The sequence below is a fragment of the Peromyscus eremicus genome, chromosome 1 (genome assembly GCF_949786415.1).
Source record: "Peromyscus eremicus chromosome 1, PerEre_H2_v1, whole genome shotgun sequence".
Taxonomy (NCBI): domain Eukaryota; kingdom Metazoa; phylum Chordata; class Mammalia; order Rodentia; family Cricetidae; genus Peromyscus; species Peromyscus eremicus.
The window spans coordinates 126,834,601-126,861,399 of NC_081416.1; the positions used below are offsets into that span (position 1 = coordinate 126,834,601).

General features: G+C 42.0%; 1 long non-coding RNA gene across 1 annotated transcript; it reads left to right on the forward strand.

The window, feature by feature from the left end:
* Positions 1-375: 375 nt before the first annotated feature.
* LOC131902301 (uncharacterized) lies at positions 376-25,163 on the forward strand. Its single transcript, XR_009377055.1, has 2 exons — positions 376-478; positions 25,021-25,163. It is a non-coding gene; the product is annotated as an uncharacterized LOC131902301 (long non-coding RNA).
* The last annotated feature ends 1,636 nt before the right edge of the window (positions 25,164-26,799 follow it).

Here is a 26,799-nt window from a genome sequence, read left to right on the forward strand (position 1 = left end):
GAGTCAAGACTTCGTACTTCGTTGATGAATTCTCTTCCCCCTCTTCACTTGTACAGGACCAGGCAGCATGGTGACCTTTTATCTAGCCCTTGCAGCTGGTCAAGGCAGGCCAGCCCCTTAGTACTGTGAGGGTCCACAAAATATATTTCAACATGCAAGGTGTCATTATGGACTGAGACAAGTCAACCAGTCTTGTCTCTTCAGCTGTTCTTTTTGAGGCTAGGTGTGTATATATGAATCTTAAAGTGATGGAGATTTGGATAGCATTCGACTAAATTAATTTTTGTTCCAATATTTTTTTTTTGAGAAGAAAGAATTGGTTGAATTAAAACTCCAATAGTGGATGGATTTTCTTTTCCTTTCTTTTTTCTTTTTAGCCATCACCAGCAGAAGCATGTGGAAAGTAAAGGATGGACTACACAGTGGAGAAGCATCTTCTTTACCAGCTCTTGGGCTGACCAAGCTACTACTACCCATGGTGAGTGCATACTATCCTTACAAGTTTCAATATGTCACCTTTGAGCAGTAAGAGAAATGCAGAAAATTTGGGGTGGTTTTCCTGGCTGGATGCCATTAACCCTTTCAATGCCGGCAACATGCTCCTTGAAAAAAAGCACTTTGAATTCTCCTGTCACTGTTCCTCCACAAGCTCTGTGCAACAAGATCATCTCCCCCCCCACACACACACATGCACTCACGCATGCTTACACACACACACATATGCACACACACAAATATATATATATATATCCATTAAATATACACAATTTTAGTGAAAGAAATTTTAGGACAGATACAGACAGATGATACTCTGGGTGTGACAAACTGTTTTGTCCTTACCTTGTGTGGTATGCTCAGCCAAATTCTAAATTCTTCTACCTCTGTCTTGAAGCCTACTTCACATTACCTGCATGACCTTATTTACACTGCAATTTGGATAAGGTTTCTTATATATGGAAAGATTTATTTTGTATCCCAAACTTATTAGATTTAAACTGCACAGCTAACCACGGGATTAAGGAGACACATTTCAGGTGAGGCCTCCCTCCATAGCTCAGAGGTTAGAGCACTGGTCTTGTAAAGAGGCACATTCTTTTATGCATGAAATATGCTTTCTGCCTCCTCCAAAGAAATCCTCCTTGTGCTTGAAAATGTACTGTGAGAAAATATTTCTATTGATTTAGGGTCTAGCACTAATATTTTGGTATACCAAGACAATCAATTGATAAGAAAGCCCACAAGAAGTGGACAAAAATGGAACAGGGACTTCAGAGCAAAATAGACAATAAATGTATGAAACACTAGATACCAAATAAAGCAATGAGGAAAACCATTATTAATTATTGCTTTTCTAGCTAAAATAATTTGTAAAATATTGATTCATGCTGTCAAGGATACATGGCTATGTGAAGTTGGTAAGAGTTGAGAAGAAGTTTGGTGTTATCAAATGCAAACTGGCTAACTGTGTTCTAAACAACTGTGACCAAAGTCCACGAAGATATGTATTAGATTTTCAAGATAGATTTATTCACAAGTGAAACCCAGGAATTGTCTCAACTCTATCAAATGGGCAAATGATTCTTAGCCATTGCTGTGACTACACCCTAGAATGCTAATCTTTCCTTAAAATGCATGGTAGACAAGATAGTTAAGACATGTGAAGGGTTAAGTCACGGGAAGCCACACTTGCACGTTTATACACAAAACAGAACAGGTATAAAAAAGGGATGCAAATTTACCAAAAGGCACTCAGAGGGCTGGGCACCAATACTGGAGAGTTTACCTTTCCTGAGTCTGTGTGGATGGGAATACACGGAATCCAGGGGAAAGCAAGGGGAAGGAATTAAGAAAAATGAGAAGAGACTTAGAGATTTGTTATTCTGACTCTTTCAACCATTTAAAAATAGAGTACACTCAGGAATTATATAATTAAGTGGCAAAAATAGAAATCCTTTATTTCATTTTAATATACTGACTCTTCAAATGGTTCTGATATATTGTTAGAGACTTGGAGCAGTTCTTCATACATTCTGGGTATGAGCAAACGCAGCCATATGTTACATTCTTCCAAACTGGCCCTTGCTCTTTCTCCCTGTCTTCCCTGGGAGGTGTTCATGCCTTCAGCACGACTGTCTTTATGGTCTAGCCATATGCACATTATTAAAGAGTACACCAGCTTTCATTTCAAGATTATGTCCGATATGCTTAACCTGTTTGTCTGTGCTCTCTAGTGCCGGTTTGACTTAATCAACCAATTCAAAAATGCATTACATGCTTTTCTGTTTCCCACCGAAGTGCATGGATAAATTATCATATGCAAAGAGGTGTGTTTCTAGCATTTGTCTTCTTGTAGTCTATTATCTATTAGTTCTGAGCTACCAATGAGTCATATATTTGGAATATGTGTTTCAATCTAGTAAAATAAAGTTCCATTAAGTTTTGGTGGCTTTTCTTCTTCTTCTAAAATTCTTGACTCTATTTGTGTACAGTTCACATTTTAGAATCAACTTGCCATTGCCATCAATATTCTTTCAGCAATGTTGGTTGAAGTTGCTCTTAATTTACACATATCTTTAGACAGACATATCTTTTTTGTGTTGAATTATATTCAATTAATGTGAACCTCTTCTATATCCCACATAATTTGGCATTCTTTATCAGTATCTGGTAAAAATTATCTTTATAGTTTTGTTCCTACAGGCACCCATCTTTCTAATGATATTATTTTTAGGAATGGTGTGATTTCATTATTCTGAATGGCCTTCTTCATTTTCAGTATGTTTTGTAACACCTTCTGATTGTTTTAAGAAAGCATGCTATTTTACCACGGGTCATACAGATATGGGTGGCCTGGGCTGCCTTCTGGAATCATGGGCCATATGGGCCCAGGCTACTGCTGAGGGCCATGTCTGGATCTGTGGTCCTATAGCAGCCAGGGTCTGGATTGATGTACATGGCTCCTATTGCCACTGAGGGCCATGAGGATGCCCACAGTCATCCACCTCTGTCCAGGTTGGTGCCCAAGGGCCAGGATGCATGCAGATCCGAGTGGCTTGAACTGCTACTCAATGTCATGGTGACATCTGGGTCAGAGCTGCAGCTGAGGGCCATGTCTGGGTCCATGGCCTTACTACAGCCAAGGTCTGTGCTAATGACTGAGGCTCCTGTTACCATTGAAGGCCATGCAGACATCCAAGATCGAGGGCCATGTTGGTGTCTGAGGGCCATACTGCTGTTGGGGCCTGTGCCAGTCTGAGCGGTCTGCACTGCTACCTAGGACCATGTCTGGGTCTGTGGTTCAACCATGACTGGGGTCTGTGCTGAAGTCAGAGTCCCATATTGCCACCAAAGGTCACACAGAAACCCAGTATTGGGGCTCAACCTGGGGCCTTAGTGGTGTCAGGGGCCATGAGGATGCCAGAACTATTCCTACCTAAGTGGCCATTGCTTTCCCCCCAGAGTCACGTTGTCATCTGGGCCCAAGCTGATACCAAGGGCCATGTCTAGGTCCATGGCCTAGCTGCAGCTGCCATCTGTGTTGATGTCTGTGGACCATGTCACCTCAGAAGGCCTATTGAAACCATGTGAGATGAAATAGGAGGGCCATGCTGAGTCAGCTCCACCCTTAGCCAACCCTGGGAAAGATGGCCTTGCCTCTCGCTGGACACTGCCACAAGAGAGCTGGCCCCTGCACTCCAGAGAGATGGCCCTACCCCTCACTACAGGCAAGGGTGAACCAACCCTGAGTGCATGGAAGCAGGGGAGCGGACTCCACCCCCTCGCCTGAGATGGGTGGTCCCAGTGGCCCTAGTGGTCCAGACTGACCAGCTCAGCTACCATCTAGGCCCATAGCTGGGTCTAGGGTTGGCCCACCCTAACATCTACCCCATCTAGGACATGCTAGAGCTTGTGAAGGGAATGATCCTGTGGAATAATACTCACAGGATGTCCAAGCCTTCGGGCGGCCACAGGATATCCCAGAGGAGTTCTGGTGAGGGTTTAGTGATGATGGTGTACCAGAAACCAGGGGCCTTGAACCAGACCAGTGACTCATTGCAATGAACATGTGCTAATAAAGCTGATTGGACAAAAGGGTAGACTATATGACACGCGGCAGCCCTCAGTGCCACCAGAATGAATGAAGAGGTATTGGAGACATAGGAAAGAGGAAGCAAAGGGTTTTTTGTTGTTTAAGTTATTTTTTGTTTGTTTGCTTGCTTATTTTGTTTTATTTTCTTTTTTGGGGGGGTTGTTGCAGAGGGGAGGGGAGGATATGGGGGAGCCGAAAGTTAAGTGGAATTGGGATGCATGATGTGAAACTCCCAAAGAATAAAGAAATTATATTAAAAAGAGAGGGAGAGAGAGTGAGAGAGCACTGTTTTATAGTGTGGACCTTGTATCTCAGCATCACCCACTGAACAATATGGTTCTCATCATTCTCTTCTTGTTAATTTCTTTAAAAGTTTTGCCAATGGTCTCTCTAAATCGTGATTCGTCTGTATTTTTAGATTCAGTACTTACCTCTTTCGTGTTTGACATGATGATGTATTAATCAGCATCTCTAACTCAGGGCTAAAATGTCTGGGTTTTGTGGGTGTGTGAGTTTCAATGGGAATTATCCTAATAGTCTGTTATGAGGTTTGCTGTGCACCATCCATTTCTTAAGATTGTGGCATTCTCCTTTCTTAGCTCTTGCTTTGCTGTTGTTGGATTGCTTGTCATTTAAATCATGACTGTCACTTATACTCAGGTGTCACAGTCCACAGCCTCAGAGATAGTTTGGGGTCTGGGTACTGCGTGTATCACTTGACTGTATCACTTGACTGCATCACTTAATGCTCGTGTCTCAATTTTTCATTGGGAGAGTGAAGGAATTAATAGACTTTAATCTACTGGATTATTTCACACACTGTTAATAAGCTTAAACAGTGCCCAATATGGCTATCCAAAAATGATTACTCTTGTTGCCACTAGTGTAGAGCTCTTCCTTCAGTGGCGAACTTTATTTAATATAGTAGATTATAAGGACAGTTTCCTTGATGTTACATCCTGGGGCAGTTTAGGGACACATTTTGTTTGTGATCTGTTTGATTCACTGCTGGGTAATGTTAGCTGTAGCTGAAGTTTTCCTGGTCCTGCCTGGCCCACAGTCAGGACAAATCTCTCTCACCCACCAGTCCCATAGCCGCTCAGTCCCAAGTAAACACACAGAGGCTTATATTATTTATAAACTGTATGGCCTAATGGCTCAGGCTTTTTGCTAGCTAGATCTTGCATCTTAAATTAACCCATTTCTATAAATCTATACCTTTCCAACGTGGCTCATGGCTTACCTCTATCTTTATATGTTGCCTCTCATGGCACAGCTGGCAGCATCTCCTGACTCAGACTTCTACTTCCCAGAATTCTCCTCTCTTTGTCCCGCCTATACTTTCTGCCTGGCTACTGGCCAATCAGCATTTTATTTATTAACCAATCAGAGCAACATATTCCCAGCATACAGATATCCACAGCACTTACCCCCTTTTTTTTCCAAAAGGAAGGTTTTAACTTTAACATAGCAAAATTACATATAACAAAACAATTATCAAGCAAGAATTACAGTTACAACAACTAGTCTATTTATAATATCTAGTCTATTTGTATTTGGCAAAATTAAAGAAGATATCATATCTATCCTATATTTATGAATTTAATGTTTCATATCTAACTTATCTTTTATCATAACTAAGGAAATTATAACTATCTAGTCTTCAACTACATCAAAGACATCAGAAGGATATAATATTACCTGAGAAATGGGAGAAGTATGCAAGCAACTTTCAGGAGTCTTGTGAGAGTAGACAGAGACAGCTGGCAGCCTGGACAGTCATCCAAAGTTCCTCTATAAAGGCGGGGCATCTGTCTTCAGCCCACAGGCATAGAGTCTCTCAGTCACTTCTCTCTGTATCCTATAGAATATCTTGCAGTTTCCTCTGTGAAGCAGGAACCTGAAGGACCATTTTGCCAAGCAAAGTTCAGTGGTCACCTTACTATGGGTCCTGCATGTCCAGTTGATCAAGCAGTCCAGGCAAGAACAGTTTCTTGCTCAAATGAGTATTTTTGCCAAGAAGAAGATAAACTCCAAGTAGAGTGTTTTCAATGCCCATCCTCCTCTCTGAAGTAAATTGGTGTTTCCAGGAGCAGACATGTCTCACTGTCCAGAAAGTCTAAATTTTTAAAACATTTTAAATGCCATATTCTGTAGGTCTTTGAAGTGTTTGAAGATTACCTACAGTGCTGTTGATATCTGCATGCTGAGAATGTGTTGCTCTGATTGGTTAATAAATAAAATACTGATTGGCCAGTAGCCAGGCAGGAAGTATAGGTGGGACAAAGAGAGAGGAGAATTCTGGGAAGTAGAAGTCTGAGTCAGGAGATGCTGCCAGCTGTGCCATGGGAGGCAACATATAAAGATAGAGGTAAGCCATGAGCCATGTGGCAAGGTATAGATTTATAGAAATGGGTTAATTTAAGATGTAAATTCTAGCTAGCTAGAATCCTGAGCCATTAGGCCATGCAGTTTGTAAATAATATAAGATATAAGCCTCTGTGTGTTTCTTGGGCTGAGTGGCTACAGGACTGGCAGGTGAGAGATTTGTCCTGACCATGGGCCAGGCCTATTGCCACTAGTATAGAGATTTTCCTTCAGTGACAACTTGTGTTTAATATAGTAGATCATATGGACAGTTTCCTTGGTATTACATCTTGGGGGCAGTTTAGGGACACACTTTGTTTGTGATCTGTTTGATTCACTGCTGGGTAGTGTTAGCTTATGTTGTATCTATTTATAATAGATGTATAGATACCTTGTTGTGACATTTTCTTAGTTTGAGATCAAGGGAGTTTATCCTGCATTTGTCTTTGCCTCCCTGCCTCCTTTTCTTCTCCACTTCCTCCCATTTCTTTCTCCTCTCGCTGCTCTGTATATGGTCTTATTCTTTTTTGATGATGAGTTCACAGTAAACACATAACGAGCTAAAATGTCTGGTTCTTTTGATGTCTTGAGGTGATCTACAAAACAATTTCTTACATAAAAATTCTATAGACTTAATTCTCTAAGCTTGGAGTCATTTTTTTTTTTTTGTGACAGATATGTGCCAGTGTCTTATCTGTCTTAATAATTATTAGTGCATTCAGGTTTTCTTGTTTTCCACAGAACACTGATGCTTTGTACTCACATGTGATTTCTGTTTTGGTCATCAGGAAGTATACAGTATTCTCCTAATTATTTAAGAAAGGTTCTACAAATTTATACATTTTTTTCTTACTTTTGTATTTTTTCCTCAATTTTGCTGTTTTATTTTGAAAGTTCTTTTAGCATTTTTGTTTAGACTTGCCAGATATTTGTGGATTTTCTTGATTTTTTTCCTGAGACTGGCATTTGAATATTTTCCATTCATATTATTTTAAAATTCAAACTATTTTGTGATTTTGGCATCATTGATTTATTCTGTCTATTTCTATTCATTCTGGGGTCATCATTCATGGGTTTTTCCATAGTATATTTAGACTGTATTTGTTCAATCTTTCTTGTTTATGAGGGCCCATCATTTATTGTTTCTTCTTAAGTGAGTGTGGAACATTCAAGCCATGAGCATGATCTGTGCATCCACTAATTACAGTGCGTACATTGTAATTGATTTTCAATAATCATAATAGGAATAGGAAATACACATTTCCATCTTCCAGGAGCTCACTGTGTGATGAAGGGATCGCCTTTAGCAAAGAAGAACACATGAAAAAAGAAGAGAGAGAGAAGGAAGGGAGAAAGTATAGATGTAGACGAAGGAACAATAAAAGGAAAAGAAAATTAGAATAAAATAGAGATGTTACATTAGCCACACGAGCAAAGCACTAGGAAATGAAAAATCTGAAACAGGGGCCACCAGGATTGTTCTTCTTAGCTCAAGGGATTTCTTTAAGACACAAATGAATTAATAATGCATGAGAGGCCATTTTGAAAACTGTACCAAAGATTAAGTACAATAGGTCAGGTGGGCAGGATAAATCTTGACTCTCCATATTCAATCAAGAATGTTGCCACTCCCGATGTCAACTTCATCTCTAATTGTTTCCCACACTTTAGAATGCCATCCAGGAAGTTCTTAATTTGTTCTGGTTCTTTGTGTACATTGCTCTTTCCCCCATTGAAATATGTGCCTCTGTCATAATATGATTACTTCTGTTTATAGCACAAATGCTCAGTTACTCCAATGTTCAAATAATTTGCTTTATAAATATAGATAGGTAATTGTTATATTCAGTGATTTTTCTCCTGATGATTCCACAAAGGGACATGTCATGGTCACATCAGTAACTCATGAATCTTTCTCAAAGGCACATAATTCTTCTTGGTCATTTTAGAACTTGTAACTTCCCTCCCCTAATTATTCTGCTTCCAACACACATCCAGTGAAAGGCATCCATTTCTCTCTGCCTCTTTTCTCCAAGTCCTTCTCTCATAATAACATACATTCTTGTTCTTTAGGGGCCATAGCTGTAAAGACACAGTATACCACAGACTCCTATCAGAAGTTCAAATAAACTGCTAGTTAAGGTCCCCAAGACAGGTAGGAATTTGTTTTAACCTATGGTACAGTATTCTTTTTGCATTCTTCCCAACGTGGCCTGAAATTGCATTTTGACTTAATTATCAAGCTGCACAGGACAAAATGTTTCCTCTGCCTGGTTTCTCCTCCTTCCTTCCTTCTTGAAAAAAAGGACTTCCATTTTGTGGATCCCCAAACTCTCTTTTTGGTATGATGTGGTTCCAGTAATTGTTGATGGTCAGACAAACTGCCAATTCCCCACTACCCCCAAGAAATTATTGAAGCTCAGTCCATCACAATACTTCACTTCTCCTGACTGATTGGATCAGGATGGCAGAATGGTGGTCTCCCAGAGATGTTCACAACTGAATCAAACATTAGACTATATCGCTATGTGGCTGATGAAAACTATATGGTAAGGTTATGCCATTGGTTGGTTGACCTTAATGTACAGATGTTGCCCTGGATTATTGGACAAGGTTTGATGTGGGCAGAAGAATTCTTTGGAACAGAAGACAGTCACAGGAGAGAGCCAAGTGTATATGATGTGAATATCCCAGCCCCTCATCATGAACATGTAAAAATAAGTTGTGTCTAGCAGTTGGAAAAGCACAAATACAAAATGCATTCCCCCAAATCTTGGCTAGCATCTTGACTGTGACTCAGGGAGACCTATTATTTCAGACTTCTCACCTCCAGAGCAATAGATAAAACACTTGCATTATTAAGCTACTAATTTTGTCATTATATATATTTATGCATCATATACAATATCATTATAAATATATAGTACATGTTATAAATGTAAGATATAATGTGCCTTTCTTGGAAATTTTCTCGAATGGCTAGTGGTTGAGAAACAAGACTGGGGAGATGTGAGATGACGACTTGGAAGTCCAAAACCCATTTCCAGAGAGCTGGCTTATAATGATGGGCTGAGGAAAGCAGAGATGAAGGGAAATAAAATCAGCCTTAGCCATTCCATGGTTGGGTCAAGCAGAGATGTCTATTCTACTGTCTCCTTTGCAGATTTGGACTAAATCTTTTGCTATTTATAGTCAAAGCTTTTAGACACAGGGCCTAGGGACTGAGGAGTAGTTGGCTTAGCAGTTAGGGCACATACTGCTCTTGTAGAGGCCCTGAGTTTAATTCACAACAAACACACCAGGTAATACTTGCGTTGATGAGTTTAATTCACACACACACACACACACACACACACACACACACACACACACACACAGAATCTTAAAAACAAGAAAGAAACTCAAGGGCTAAATACTCACACCATAGACTCCCATTAAGCATGGCCGGAGGAAGGTAGAATGTGCATAGCCCTCAGTACTTCCAAGCAGATGTCGCTCATCTTTTAAAAGCTAGATGTATGAGTAATTTGCAAAACAACCCTTTCCATTCTCCTTGACTAAGTCAAGGCTTGACTCATAAATAATTCAGCATCTTTTAAATTCACATCTATATCTGTTATATTAAACAAGCATGAGGCCATTGAGCTGAAGTTGTCTCTACTTGGGTTCCTGTGTAATGAACTGTCATCTAATAGTATGTTAATAAACCAAGATATAATGTAGGAATCTGATTTCTGCAACATATAGCTAGGTCTCAGCCAATCACAGCCACCAAAGCTCTTAAAGAACTAGCCTATGCCCAGAAGGACACCCTGAGCCATAATCAATCAACTTGGTTTGAACTTTTCATTCCTTCCCTGTCTCTAAGTATTCTCTGTCCAGCTGTGCAGCCTGCAGCTGGCTGGTGCTGGTGTTTCCTCATTTTGTACTCAGATACAATGTTAATTTTTATTTGTTGAAATGTTTCATGTACAGCATAGGATGGAACACATATTTGGTTCAGTTGACAGTTACTCATAACAGTCAGAGGCTGAGTCGATATACTTCAGTTTTGTATTAATTTGTTTCATTTTCTCCCTTTGCTTTACAGATAAGAAAGGGACAGAAGCATGAGGGTAATCTGGTGATTTCAGTTTCACATCTTTTTCATCTACTCTTTTAAGCTATCTCATTGGAGGGCTTTAGAAAGTATGTGTTTTAGGTGTGTCTCATTTTGAAAAAAATGTGTCTCATTGTGATCATCTATCTATCTATCTATCTATCTATCTATCTATCTCTCTGTCTGTCTATCTATCTTTGTTTCTATCTATATTATTCATTTATTTTAGCCAGGGTTTTTTTTTTTTTGTTTGTTTGTTTGTTTTCTATCTCAGGGTGGCTGCAAACTCACTATGTAGTTGAGGATGACCTAGAACTTCTGGATCTCCTGCCTCCACCTCCTGAGTACTGAGATTACAGAATTGCGTTGACACATCAGGTTTACGGCACACTAAGGATGAAACCTGGGATTTTTATTTATTTATTTACTTTTTGGCATGGTAGGCAGACACTCTAACAACTAAGAGATTTCTCTAGCCTTTCTTTTCCTTTTTCTGTATTTGAGTCTGCCATATCAGCAACAGAGATTTTTTTGTCATAGAGGCCCATGAGGAGTTGAAGTTCTGAGTACCCATGGTACCTTGAGCCTCTTGGACTGTTTCTCTTTTGGGCTCCTTTCTGCTTAGGTGACTGTCATCATGAGAACCCATTCCCTTGTCACTTGTGCATGGTCTAATCTGTGCACTGCCTTCCTCGGGACTTTCAGGGAGCACTGGAGCCCTCTCATTAGTGCGGTCAGGGAGCACTGGAGCTCTTTCATTAGTGCGGTCAGGGAGCACTGGAGCTCTTTCATAAGTGCGGTCAGGGAGCACTGGAGCCCTCTCACTAGTGCGGTCAGGGAGCACTGGAGCCCTCTCATTAGTGCAGTCAGGGAGCACTGGAGCTCTCTCATTAGTGCGGTCAGGGAGCACTGGAGCCCTCTCATTAGTGTGGTCAGGGAGCACTGGAGCCCTCTCATTAGTGCGGTCAGGGAGCACTGGAGCCCTCTCATTAGTGCGGTCAGGGAGCACTGGAGCCCTCTCATTAGTGCGGTCAGGGAGCACTGGAGCACTCTCATTAGTGCGGTCAGGGAGCACTGCAGCCCTCTCATTAGTGTGGTCAGGGAGCACTGGAGCCCTCTCATTAGTGCAGTCATTTCTCACAGTGCAGAGAAATCCACGTTACTTTTACTGTTCTTTGGCTCTAAGTTTGAAGTGAGCTCCCAGTAACTTGGGTGTTTGTTGTTTCTTGGTCCTGATGGATGCTTTGGGAGGCTAGCTGTCCCTCACTGAGTTACTGTGTGCACAGAGCTCTTAGGTAAATGCATGCATTTCTCTAAGTGTGGATCCATGCTAGGTTTAAATGGAAAAGACTGGAGTAAAGTCACTAGTGGTTTCTTTCTAACTCGCCCGCCATTCCAAGTCCCCTGCGATGTAGCGGCCTCCAAGATTGGGGTTGAGGACCAAAGACTGAGCTTAACCACAGTCTCCCAGTTGTACTTACTCTTAATTCATCAAATGAAGACTTCTTTGGGCCCAACCTTGGGAAAGGAAAAACTAGAAACCTGCAATGTCCTTTTGCTCTGACTTCTGATTTCTGGCTCATCCTTTCCCCCTTGCTTATGACATCAAGAGCTCTTTAACTTCTCCCAGGAATTTCCTCCCGTATCCTGCTTCTAGCCTCACAGTGAATTTGTAAACTTGGTGTGATGGGAGTGGAATTTCTTAAGACTGCTGTGCTGATGGTTCATTGTTGCAAACTAAGCCGGCCTTAACTTGGAGAGGACTTTTCATTCTGTTGTAATACATATAGTGATAGCAGAAGAGGTACATCCTTCGCCTTCAGATAAACAGCCATAAAACACGCCACTTAGCATCCCTGTCACTGTTTTTCTTCTTGAGAATGTGTGACCATGGTGCTAGCCATGTGATTATAAGGTAGTCACAACAGGGTAATTAAGACTTTGCTGCAGTGGCATTTCCACCAGAGATGCTAATTTCCCTCCTGACTTACAGTGCCATGCAGCAGTGGTGATCGGTTACACGGAAAGTCTCTTTTCTGGAGGAAACCGTTTCCCAAGTGTCATCCAAGCATGATGGAGAAAAGAAGGGCCATTAAGATGGTAGCATCTTCAACACAAGTTGAAGAGCAAGAAAATGCACTCTCAGTTCCTTGAGTAAGTTGAGAGGTACCTGGTGGAGCCTGCAAACCTAGGGTTCAGAAACTGATGCGTCAGCTACTCCAGGCTGTGTTGATAAACAAGTAAAGGGAAAGCTACGTAGCTGTGGGAACCAAGTGTCCATGTGACGTGGGTGTGCAGGAGCCGAGGTGTGTCCTGTGAGCAGTTTACATGACAACAAGACCTAGGACTTAGGAGGGAAAAGCAGTTCAAGACCTACCTTAAGATGCAGATGTGGAACAGATGTAAAGGCTGCTCCCATCCCTGCCTGCTCATTTCCCATCTCACCTTCTTCTCCATTTGGGAAATTGTATATATAATAGCAATTTGATTTTGGACATAACTCTAGGCATTTTTTTAAATTTTATTGTGAACTCTGCTGTTGGGTCAGTCTTGCCACACCTTGTCTCCCACAGGACCTTGAGGAATTCCTTAGGGAGTCCTTAATCTGCATCTGAGTTCTCATGTGGTGAGTAGTAGGCTTTGCTTCATGATGTAGACTTTCCCAAAAAAGGGCCATGGCCGCTTATGAAGATGCCCTTAACAGTACCATCTCCAGTAAGTAGTTCTGGTGAGAACAGACACTCTAGTGTACCCTGGGCACATGCAGAGGGTGTTCCTCGAGTGTGCAGCCTGCAAAGTGTGAGTTAGTGTGGGGGCCCAAATTACTCAAGGTCAGAGAATCTGAGCTTGCTTTACCCAGCAGGGCTGCATAATGGGATGATTTGGCCACAGGTGTGTTTACCAGGTGTTTTGGAGGGTCTACACTTGGCTGTACATTGTGCAGTGGTCTTGATAGAGGGAGGTCTTTTGCCTTGTCCCTTGGCATTGCACAAAAAGCCCTTTGGCATAAACCTCGAGGCGACTGGGTATTGACCCAGGGCCCTCCCAAAGCTATCCTGTGTCTCTGTCTTTCTTATTGTCTCCTTCTATCTTTCTATCATTTCTTCATTCCTCTCTCCTCCTCCAAGAACCCTTCGACAGGTTGGAGCTGGACTCCGACAGACTCCAACTTAGAACTTCGAACCAGTTACCAAAATCCTAAGGTTGATGGGGACTCCACAACACAGAGCCAGAAACCCAGGTCACATGGTAGTATATACCATAAAATCTGGACATGACTGCACCCCTGTTCTGCAGTAGTGTTAGCTTGAGCAAGTTACTTGCTTCCCGGGCACCTCAGTTTTCTCCTCTAGGAAATGTGAAGAGTTATCACCCATTGTCAGAATTGAAAGAGATAATGCATACGGACTTAGTATTAGCAGCTCTGACAGTGTCTGCTAGCAATTCTGCTCCTTCTTGCTTGTACTAATTGGTAAATATTTCCTTTACCCTCAATTAGGGTTTCCAGGTTTAGAAAATAAAAATCTAAAGTATCAAGCTGGTAAGATAGCTCAGTGACTACAGGGCTTTACCTTCAAGCCAATGACCTGAGTTTAGCCCCCAGGACCCACCTGGTAGAAGGAGAGAAGAACGTCCGTGAGTTGTGAACTTGTCTCCACAAAGGAGACACACACACACACACACACACACACACACACACACACACACACATTTTTTTTAAACTATTCAATATCCAGGAAAACATGTGAAGCATAAAAAACAAATGGTTTTCATGATAAAAAATGTCTTATGCAACATTTAGAATAGACTTCTTAAAATGTCTTCTTTTCTGATATTCAAATTTAGATGGGCATCTTGTATATCACGAGGGAACCCTTACCTCTGCTCCTTTATGTAGTAAGGGACTATATCACGTTTGCTACAGCTATTGTAGGGGTGATGGTGAGAATGCAAGGGCTGTAGATATTCAACCGTGCTTAAAAGCTCTGGTGCACAGGTGGGAAGCCTGGAGTTTAGATCCTCAGAGTCCATGCAAAGCCAAGCGAGATAGCACCCGTCTGCTATCCCAGTGCTTCTGTGGGAAGATGGGAGGTGGAGAGAGGAGAATGTCTGGAGGATCCTGGGCCAACTAGCCTGGCACAGGCAACGGTGATGAATCCCTAAGCAGATGGAGGGTGAGGACAGAAACCTGAGGTTGTCCTCTGACCTCCACATGGGTGATGTCACACATGTGCGCCCACAGTCACACACACACACACACACACACACACACACACACACACACACCACACAGCATAAACACACAGGCAAAACTTAACAAAATGAACACAAATGTAAATGTCTGGTAGAATGTATCGTGACATGCAGAGATTGGAGAATGAATCCATGGCATTGCTGGGATTGCTGGTGCAGGGTGAGGAATGTATAGTGACTGTCAGGGAGATGCTATTCATTAGAAGCCAGTCAGCTGGCTTGGTGTGTGTGTGTGTGTGTGTGTGTGTGTGTGTGTGTGTGTGTGTGTATGTGTGTGTGTGTGTGAGAGTGTGTGTGTGTGTATGTGTGTGTGTGTGTGTGTGTGTGTGTGTATGTGTGTGTGTGCAGGCAGGCTCAGCTTCTCAGGATGGCTTCTACTCACTGCTTTGTGGTGTCCCTCACATGCATGCTTAGCTGCCTCTGGTAGATGCTTTTTGGACTTAGAGAGAAGAGGGTAAGTACGAGGAGGATTGTGAAGGGGACAGCCAACCTTTATACAGGGACGGCTATTTTCTTTTTATTTAAATTTCCAGACATGCAATTTGCCTTTCCCGAAGTGTTAGGGTTTTCATCAGCTGTTTCCTGTTGTGGTGGCACATCACAGAGGCTTTATTACAAGGACAGTCACAGGAGCGCCTGTCTGGGCCCACTCACGCCATAGCTATATTTTAAGCATAAACACTCAACTAAGAGAATTGGAGAGAAAACTCAAGGTACAAAGAACAAAGAAAATGATGGAGAATTTTAACTCACATATCCAGGTGCATTCAGGGAAGTATTTAGTTCTTTCATTTTCTAAGAAAAACTCATAAGGGGTGTTTATATTTTCCCATAGCCAAGAACTAAGAGGATTACTATCTCATTCAGGCAACATTCTGAAATAAGAAAGGAGAGATGTGGGGCAAGAGAGATGGTTCCGTGTTTAGAGCACTTGCCATTCAAGTATGAGGACAGGAGGCTGTATTCCCAGAACCCATACATTTCAGGTAGACATAGTGGCCTGACTACAATTACGGCCTCAGAAAGCAGGAGATATGGGATCCCGTCAGCAAGCTGGCTAGTAAGATTAGCCATATAACCAAGCTCTGGGTTTATCAGAGAAACTCTACCTCAATGAATAAAGTCAAGAATGACCAAGAGTGATTCCTGACATCAACTTTGGGCCTCTACATGCACAGACAAGCATGCCTTGATACATGCAAAATTGTGCGCACACACACACGGTCATCAAACACACACAATGTGAATGTAAGAAGAAAAAAAGAAGAAATGGGCCTTGTGCCTCTACAGTTCCCAGTTTGTTAGCTAATTCCTCTCCTTTAGTAAAATGTCCTTATGTCAAAAATGTAGTCTAGTTAGTTATTTGGTCAGATACAGCTGGAGAGAGGGAAATCACTGTGGTGAAAGTCAACTTTTACTTTAACGTAATTCAACCAGTCTCACAGACCCGCTTTCTCAGGGATGGACCACTCAGATCTAGAGTGGAGAGACCAACTTGAACATGTCCTACAACATCTAGATAAGCAAATCACAGTGTCCTCTAGCCTTTGACTTTAATGGTAAAGCCTTGAATGAGACTGTGTCTTTACATTTGCGTCTGGGAAAAGGATGCTGAACAAGTACACTGTCCACCCTCACCACAGGGAGGTGATTTCAGAGCCATGGACACGGTTGCTTGCCAAACATGAGGACTCAAGTTCAGATCCCTAGGAACTGTGTTAAAACCTGGGCATGGCAGTATGTATGTGTCTGTAATCCCAGTACTAGCGTGGCAGAAACCAAAAGTGAATACCTGGAGCTCACTAGCTGGCCAGCCTAGCCCAATCAATGAGCTCCAGGTTCAGTGAGAAACACACTACTTCGAGAATAAGGTGGAGAGTTACTGAGGAAGACACCATATGTTTACCTCTATCCTACACAATCATACATGCATACATACATACATACTTGCATGCACATATATGCTCATACACAAGAACAAGCACACACACACACACACACACACACACACACACACACACACACACTAGTTCTAGAGTCTGGTTTTAATCTGCCAGGCAAAACATATGTGACCAAGTTCTCTGTGTGTGGAGCCACCTCCTTTCATGAACACAAACTGAAGATAAGATCTGCTCATGGAGACTCTGGCTACAGCTTGAAACTGGCCCATCAGTGTCAGGTTCCCTTAAAAACCCCGAGCTTCCACTTTGCAGGACCTCCAGGATAAATGGTCCAGCATGTTCCGTGTTCTCAGTGAGGTTCAAAGTCTCACTGTCCATAAATGAAGAAGATGGGAAGTGAGCTGTGAGATATTCAGACTAATATTTAGATAACGGCAATTCATCTCAAGGATCAAGCCGACTGAACCCGAGCCGAGTTCTCACGAGCCTGTTTACTTGGTCTCCTTCCTCCAAGCTGGGTGTCTGTAGCAAGGAGCAAAGGGAAAGCCAGGACTTCCGGCTGACCTTGGAACCAGGAATGACCAATCCCAATAACAAATAACAGCAAGAATAAACAATCACTAACATTGCAGAGGTGCCAGCTCAAGCGCTGAGAAGGATTAATTTCCTATTTGAGTTCTATTCACATAAATACTCATAATGACATATTTAAATCCAGACTCTGTTAAATCCTCAATCCTCAGTACCTAAGCCAATAGTGTGGGGCTTGTATTTAATCGGTTACTGTAATAAACATATAAAATGTGTTTTTTTTCTTCCATGAGAGGACAGACCAGTGGCTACATAAAAGGACATCAAATGACACATCCTCCATCTCCCAGCAAATAAAAAAGCCATCAGCGCATAACAAGGCGGTGATAAAAGGTGCTGAGGCCAGTAAGATTAAGACTTTGTAATAAGGTTCGGGCGCCAAAACTGACAGCCATTTTCTTTTATATTTATCATGTCCTCACATTGGGGTGAGAAGCCACGGCTCCGTCCCATTGCTGGCTAGAATTTATAGCAACTCCATTATTAGGAGATTGCACTGAAATGGGGTAGAGGTATGGTTTTCTGAGGACGTTACGATAGCCTCTTACATTATACACTTGACAGGTTTGTCAGCTCCTAGTAACAAGCCTTGTAAAGTACTTTAATATCATTAGCACTATTTTCTTAATGTGTCTGCTCTCCTCGCAGCCTGGAAATACCATATATCAAAGGCTGGAGGGTTACACGGACTGCTATCTCCTCTTTTTCTGGCTTCTTAAATGTGATTTTATAGTAACACGTAGGTCTGATATTTTAATCAAAATAATGCAGCCATTTTCCTTTATTGATTAGTAAGTAAATATGTATAAATATGCAGTTAGGGGTGGGAAACCCTTTTAGAGGATATTGAAAACACATAATGAATGGCTTTGGGGGTTAATTTTGCTGCTGGCCCGCTTCAGTTATCTGCTCGGTGCTCTAGGGTTTCTATGAGACCTGCCTTACCACAGATCCGAGGCCGACCTGCAGAAGGGAGAGGCCGAGGTCAGAATCTAAACTCTACAATGACACCGAAGACAGGCAAGGCCTAAATCAGAAGCCTTTGAAATGTCTGCATCTCCACCTCGCTCTATTTGTAAACTGGCACCAATTATAAACAAGGCGGCAGTCCATGGTGCATTTAAACAGGACTCACATTTATTCTGGGTAAGCCCTGCCCGGCTTTCCCCCTCTTTCCATGATGAACACACTGAGTTGAGAATGTCTGTCTATACTGCTTAAGTAAACCCAGAGGCAAAAACTCTGGGTTCCCTCACAGTACAAGAGTTTCCTAAGTGTCTGAAATTTCAAAAACATACCTCCTCTGCTTTGTGAATGTTGTAATAGTATAAACTTGGTTTCCAACACATTTTTAAGCAGGACATCGACCTTGTTAACATTGTAAATAATCTCATATCTGACTTTGATCATAAAAATTTAATTACTGCCAAAACAAAAGCATTATATCTACACCAGTGGGGTTATGGATATACATACACGTGCGGGCATGTGCGCACGTGCATGCATGCACACACACACACACACACACACACACACACACACACACAGGAACTGTATCGCCTTCAGTAAAATTTTAGTCAGATTGTGTTATGATTTTTAAAGGATAGCGTCAGGTGCAAACTATAGTTGTGTGCTTGAGATCAGATGAAACAGGCCTTCTTCACGTGCAGTATTATCAGACCAAATTATTTAGCAACCATCACTCCGAGTGTGTATCTTTCTAATTAACGGGAGGTGCATCTTACTTTGACTCTCTCATGTCAAGTGGGAGATCGAAAAGAGTCATCGCAGCAAACCTAGAGCCCAGGAAACAGTGGGCAATCGGAAAATATCTGGGACAAGTACGAACAAAAGGGTGTACTGTCCCCTTTCTGACACCGAGATAGCTTTCTGGTGGCCCGTAGCCACCAAATGGGCTACTCGGTGAGAAACACACCTGTACCTGTAGAAGGACAAAGATGTGACCCTGGGGTTAATCACAGCCCTTCACTTCCCTTGTCACCCATACAACTGCAGTTCTATATTCACAGAATAAATCTGTGTGGAAACCTCAAGACAACAACAGTTCTAAGTTCTCTGTCGGGAAGTGGCCACCACTCAGCAATCCGAAGTATCTGATGAGAACTTATTTTATTACGTGTACAATGTTTATCATTAGTCATTTAAAAATATTATTCAGAATGTCTGAACAGGGTGGGGGCTGCTCCATGAGTCAAGGACTTGTTAAGCAAACATGAGGGACTGAAATCACCCGCATGAAACCACCCACATGAAAAACGCTGAGCCTGGACATGCACTTATCAGTAACCCCAGCGTTGTGATTGGAGACAGTGGCTCCAGATTCAGAGAGAGACCCAGACATCTGATGCTGTCCTTTATCCTCTGTCCATTTGTACCCACCGCAACCTTCATAATCACAACGCACACACACACACACACACACACCACCTAAACACGGAGAAATGTTTTGTCTTTCTCTCACAGACACACTATTATTAAGGGAATAAGAAGTTAATAACAATGGAAGAAGATTCTAGACATTTTTCTTCTTCATCTCTGCATATGATCCCTTAGTTCCTTGGTGATACAAATATCCCAAGATATATTTCACAAAGTAGAACTGTCAGCTTAGATTTTTCAGTTTAATAGTTCTGTTTTGATTTCTTTAGAAATGGCCTAACAAATCCTGTATTCTTATTGCATTTGCCCAATTTGGGCAAAAAGACAATTTGTATTTGGGACCATCTCTCCATCCACCTGAAGTAGAAGACAGGTGGAGATCAAACTCATGTTTTTCTCTATTCTTATGGTCAAGACAACTGGCTAGGAAGGATTAGTTATAGAGTAACCAAGGCTTTTCGGTTTTTTCTGTTTTGGACGAGTGATAAAGTTGTGTATTTTTCAGTGGGGTCTGGCCACCACAGGAGGAATTAAAGCAACCTCCCTTTACTACTTTACATTGCTTCCTGAAGGGATGCCATTAATCTGTGTACTGAGGATCTGTCCTCTAAATGTGTACTATTCTCCACCAGTCACAGGGTTACTCCTAAAATCATTCCATTTATTTATTGCCAGAACTCATTATGAATTTGACTCAATGTTGTATATTTATAACAATTGTTTTTATGTGAGAAAATATCTCTTAAGTCTCAAGGGTTTTTTTCTGTTTTTTGGCACGGAAAACAACTGCCATTGTCTTTGAGGATTTTTGTATTTTTATCTGTACCACTGTATTGCCACTTAAAAATATGTAGTGCATTACATATATGTGTGTGTGTGTGTGTGTGTGTGTGTGTGTGTGTGTGTAAAATGGTATACATACAATCTTCTGTTTATGAAGATGCTTTAATATCTTGAAAAGTTTTTTTCAGAAAATAAATGATCAGATCGCACAATGAAAATACTCATCTATTACTAACTATCAGGCAATCACAAGTGAGACCAACAAGGAACTAACACTTCTCTCCACCCTCATCTGAGAAATCACTGTTTGTCACGGATGGTGATTAACACAGAGACCGATGGCTGGCCATCGTGCAGATACTAAGATAATAAAGAATGCTCATCCCTAAATGGGACACATCTCTATCACACACCCTCCTCCATAGGCTCAGGGATCATTGCAGAAGAAGGAGAAGAAAGAGATTTTAGAGCTGGAGATGCTGGATGACTACAAGGGAGCAGTATTCTGGGGACACATCAGGGCAGCTGCACATAGGAACTCACAGAGCTTGCAATAACATGCACAACACCTGTGCAAAACCAAGTTCGACCAAATCCCAGCCCAGAGATGGGAATTGAGTATGAAACCCCACCCTTAGCCATGGGACAGGTGACAAATCGTTATCTGGTGGGAGAGGAAGAAACCGCCTAAAAATTGAGCTCCTGATGTGCTAACCATGCTCTAGGGCAATGTCATGTATCTGAAAATATTTGGGCAGCACATTGTTCATGATGAATTTTAAAAAAATACAAAGTTGAGTGGCTAGGGAAGGTGGTTGGTAATTATGATGATGATAATAAACAATGGTTTAAAAACTTTTAAGTGAGGATACCAAGAAATGTTGGGATGTTATAAACAAGTGTAGGTATTATGAAGGAGAACAAGGAAGCTCTGCACCGAGGTAGGCCCAGGATCACCAACTTTCTCACCATTGGTCATATATGCCATGAGAGTTAAGGGAGTGTAGGAGAGGCAACTGCAGTGAAATATTTACTGCAGTTCAAGTTGGCAGCCCAGCAATGTCCACTGACAATGAATAGATAAAGAAGACAGTGTAAATGTCTGCAAAAGATGAGGAGCTGCAATGAACCAATGAGCACCTGCCACTGGCAGCAGCATGGACTCATGGGAGGGTATTATGTTAAATGCAATAAGCAGGCACTGAGTGACAAGTACTTCCTATGTGGAAGCTAAAAAAAGGCTCTGAAAGGAGGAAGAAGCAGAATAGTGGCCTCCAGAGGATGTAGGGGCATGGGAGCAGGACCCAGGACTGTTGGATCACACAGACAGAAAGACAGTTGCATTGGATGAGGAAATCCTATACTGCAGCCCAGTAGATGAGTATAGTTTACACAAATGACCAACAAGTATATGGAGAACACTCAATAGTCAAATGTATTATTCTGAGAGAGTTTGAGGAGGGGCCCTCGAAGATTTCCAATACAAAGAAGTGATTGATGTTTAAAAAAATGAAAATATTAGCTACCCTGTCATGACTATTACATTATATAGCAGATCTTTACATTGTATTATCCACCAATGAAAAATTTAAACGGAATGAAAAGCCTACCAGGCCAAGGGTTAGCATTCCTACATTAAGGTATCCCAGGCTCTCACTGTTGCTTCTGTTCAGTGTTTTAAAAAAGAGGAGGAAAGCACTATTTTGTCTAGAGAAAGCCTGGTCCAGCAGGTGTTTGGATATATAAGTTATCTGCAGAACACTCACCCCAGTAGGCTGCTTCCTTCTGCCTTACTCATCCAAAAGCCAGGAAGCCGATAGCTTGGAACCACTCCTGTCTGTCCCTCAGAGGCTAACAGACTATTTCAGCTAGCTGGTCCTGAACTATTCACTTTCCCTGGCTGCCTAGCCACAGAGACCTCTGTAAAGCCTTTGGCCCAAGCTTGCCCCTCACTGCTGGTTTCTGTCCCCTCAGACTGCCCTGCTTTCTACCCTCCTGGGCAAGTATTGTCAGATTCCTTTTCCCCAAAACCCAGATGAGCTTTCAGGCAGGAAAGCACTCATCAGCTCTCAGCTTGCCTTCTGTTTGCTTTAATTTACCTCTGCACTTGCACTGTAAGATTTGAGAGACTGTGGACATTCTCAAAGATGGATGGTTCTGGGCAAAATCCAGTCAGTGCATTTTGATGCTGATTTTCAAGCCTGACCAAAAACATGAGTGTTAACTGAGGAGCGCCAGAGGGAGACATCTCGGTGTCCTGCAGGGTTACTCTCTACTTATTACCTTCAGATAGGTAGCTCACCTGAGACTAGCAGCCAGCAAGCCTCAGGAGTTGCCTGTCTCCACATGCTGCTCCCCAAAGCACTAGAGTTACAGGCATGTGCATGGCCACACCCTGCTTTTTATGTGGGTGTTGCAAATCTGAATCCAGGTCCTAACGCTCACACAAGAACACTTACTCACTGAACCATCTCCTTAGAATCAAAATATCCTCTTGATGACTAATTGCCCATAGATTGGATTGTTCCTTTTTATTTTCAATGAATAAGCTCATTATTTTGACTTCGCAAGGATGGAGGACAAGGGGACTTAAATCTGATGCTGAATAGAGAATGAATTGATGTAATCATCTTGGACAACAGTTTAATATTATCTAACCACTCGTAAATTTGTTTCCCTTCGAATACGTCAATTTGACTTCTCTAGATGGAAATGGGCAAAAATTCGTACGTGTCTTCCCAGCACTATTCAAATCTCACTACAGCTGGAACATCTCACAGACTCACCTATAGCAGAATGGAAGGGACAAGAGTAAGATGGAGTGAGAACTGCACACTGGAGGAAAGATGCGGGCAGATACGTGTGTCAGCATCTGCAAACACTGTTGAAGGGGGATGCCATAGAAGCAACATGCATGTTTCAATTCACATCACACTTAAAGCCAGCAAGTTGAAACCCCATACTGATGGCAGAACTATATGAAGGAGAAAAAAAAATAAAACAAAGGGAGTTGTCAATCACACTGCTCAAGCCAGTGGTACTGTGAGTGTGAAGAGAAGGAATAGAAAATCATCAGTTACAGAGAGTTTCCAGAATGGATGGGTAGGATGCTTTCTATTAATCTTGCAACATAAGAATAACGACACTTTGAAAATGCAGATTATTTAAAATGCACATATGTAACTCGTGCATCTTTTAGATAAATTTTTGAATGTAAAAAATAACCATCAGTTTAATAGAAGTAGAGAAGAGGTGGCCATGATGCCCAAGAAAACATCGGCTCCATCCTCTTCTTGTTAAGAAATAACAGCAGAATTAGATGCAGAAATGGGCAGTTCTCTAAATTGTACATTTTATTTTGCAAATAAAAAATGTATCGCCGGGCGGTGGTGGCGCACGCCTTTAATCCCAGTACTCAGGAGGCAGAGGCCGGCGGATCTCTGTGAGTTCGAGGCCAGCCTGGGCTACCAAGTGAGTTCCAGGAAAGGCGCAAAGCTACACAGAGAAACCCTGTCTCGAAAAAAAAAAACCAAAAAAAAAAAAAAAAATGTATCCCTGTAGCATGAGATTTAAATCAAAGTTATGCAGTGATTATAAAATAAATCTGGACATGATAAGCAATCCTCATGTGTTTTATATATAATATTTCCATACAAGTTTAATAGTTACCAGTATGTATGAAGATTATGATTTTAAATCAGTTATTCAGACCTTTAAATTAGCCAAATGCAGTCCATTAAAATACCCGTTGTTTTATGTCCCTGTCTCCTTGTAAGATGATTCTCAGACTCTATGAGATACATAAAGCACCACTGTCCCATGTCTTCCAGGTGTATTATAGCAGAACTGCAAGGTCACTGTAGTTGTATAACTTGGGTGGATTTAGAGAAATCTTTTTTTTTTCTGCGTCTTGGAGTAGTTGATAGTATTTGTATAGTTTGTGCCTTTGTCTTGTTTCCCAACAAGAATTGGAAGAAGGTGGCAGCACTCCGTGTCCCTTGCTAAGCTGAGCTAGCCATTAAAAAACAATGGAAGGCACTAAAATCATAATATCCCATAATTTCCTCTCTCCGCAAAACTGAAGGCTTGTATCATCATTATACAGAGGAGAGAACTGCTTGGGACAGACAGAACTTACTCAAAGTGATGGCTGTGTAGAGAATTGTGCCCTGTCTTTATGAACTCTCTGTTGTACTGTCTTCAACCCACAATACTAAGAATGGGCGAAGGTTTGGTATTTGTAATGATGTACATAGGTCAAACGTGTATCTGGATACAAGTCTATATTCACACTGGTCAGTCTGGTTCATGCCCATTATTAAACTGTGTTGTAAATTTTCATTTTGGGTTACCATTTCTGATGGTGAATGATGCCCACACATCAACCAAATCAGGTTGTCATCTCTTTAAGAGATTAAGGATTTTTAGTAGAAGCTATAAAATACTACCTTCGATGTATTTTGAAGTTCCCCACTGCAGAATGTTTGTGACACTTCTATAGGGATGATTGTCATGTGCTTATTTCCATTTTCCAGGGTCCTTCATCATCGCACCGGGCGGGTAATTAGCGAAGCTAAAAACTGCTATCCGAGAATGCAACATCTCAGCTGTCATCCTGCTGGAGTGTGTGTGGGGGAAAAGTTACTTTGTAAAATGAGAGCCCAGCGGTGCCGTTGTATTGACTTTTATGTCATGTTTGTTTCGGTTTCCGAGTCAAAACAAGTTTCACAGCTCTGCCTGGCCCAGAAGGTTCCGCTGGCTTTATGAAAATGAAGCTGTCTTGTTTGTCTGGTTCATAAATCATTGTCAAGTGGAGCCAGATAACAGAAACAAGTTCAGATTCCAGGATGATTATCCTTAGAGATGATGTATTAAATATACAGAATACAACTTGATTTCCAGAAGCCGTGTTGACTCCGCAGAACAAAGGCTACAGGGGGAAATTACCTCATAAGAGGTGGTGTGAGAGCTTGCTCCAGCCGGTCAGGTGGGAACGGGAGGAAAGGAAAGGAGGCAGGGGCATCCGCGCAGAGGAGGATGCGGGTGTTTTCTCCACTTTCCTCTTCACTATTTCCCTGCGGTCCTGCCTCTAAGCACCCCATGCCTCTTATGTGTTTGTGGTTTTGACTCATCGAGGAAACATGTTCAGAAAGGATATCCTTCCTTCCTCCTCTGTGTTCTCGAACTTCCCTTCCATCCTTTCCCCTGACGATCATGCTTTTAGGTCAGGACTCCTGGCCGTTTACTCACAGCTCAGTGCGTTTCCCTGGAATTAACCTGGTGTGAGATGTCTCTTTGAAGTGCCATAGCTCATGCCTGGGAGGTTGCTCAGTACCTCTGCAGTGCTATCTCCTGGGCTGTGGAATGAAGTCTGGAGAAAAACCACAGTGGAGGACTGGACTCAGGCTAAGGGACTAAGAGCACTCGCTCCTGAAGAGGACCTGGGCCCAGCTCTTATCACCCACACGGTGGCTCACAGATACCTGGAGCTTCAGTTCTGACTTCTGAGGGCACCGGGCCAACATACCTGTGGCACCGGGCCCACATACATACATGTGCACACATACATGCAGGTAAAACAATCATACACATAAAATAAATAATTCTTACAAATGGAAAAAAAATCACAGTGGAGTCAAAAAGAGTCAAGGGAGGGCCAGTTCCAGATCAGAAATGTTCATGTGACAACTCAGGGAACAAATTTATTTTTCTCTATTTTTTTTTATTATTATTATTTTTGAGACAGGATCTCTCACATAGCTCTGACTGTCCTGGAACTCACTATGTAGACAGGCTGGCCTTAAACTCACAGAGATCTGCCCGCCTCTGGCTCTCGAGTCCTGGGATTAAAGGTGTGTACCACAACGCACAGATTTCCTCCAGTGCTTTAAATTTTTATTTTAATTTTATTTTAATTTGTGACAAAGTCACTGTGTTGCCCTTGGTGTCCTGGAACTGTTGCATAGACCAGGCTTCCTTTCCCTCTCAGAGATCTGCCTGCCTCTATTGGAAATAAAGGCCCAGGGAACCAGGACTCGTCTACATTTCATGATCTTACTTTCTTACTGTTCATTAAATGGAGACTTCAGACATTTGAACCATTTCAAATGCATGCCACTAACAAACAGAGTTATCTGCTATATGAGATGCCTTCTGCCTGAACAGATTGTTCAATGCCTACAGAGGCCCCAAAGCCATTTCAGAAATTCCCCCTCAGAAACTCCCTTCTCTCTCCCAACCCTTGCCCAGAGCCTTGTCTTCTGGGTATAGTCTTAGAGCTTATTCTCATTCTTCCCTGTTCATGTTTCTTTGAG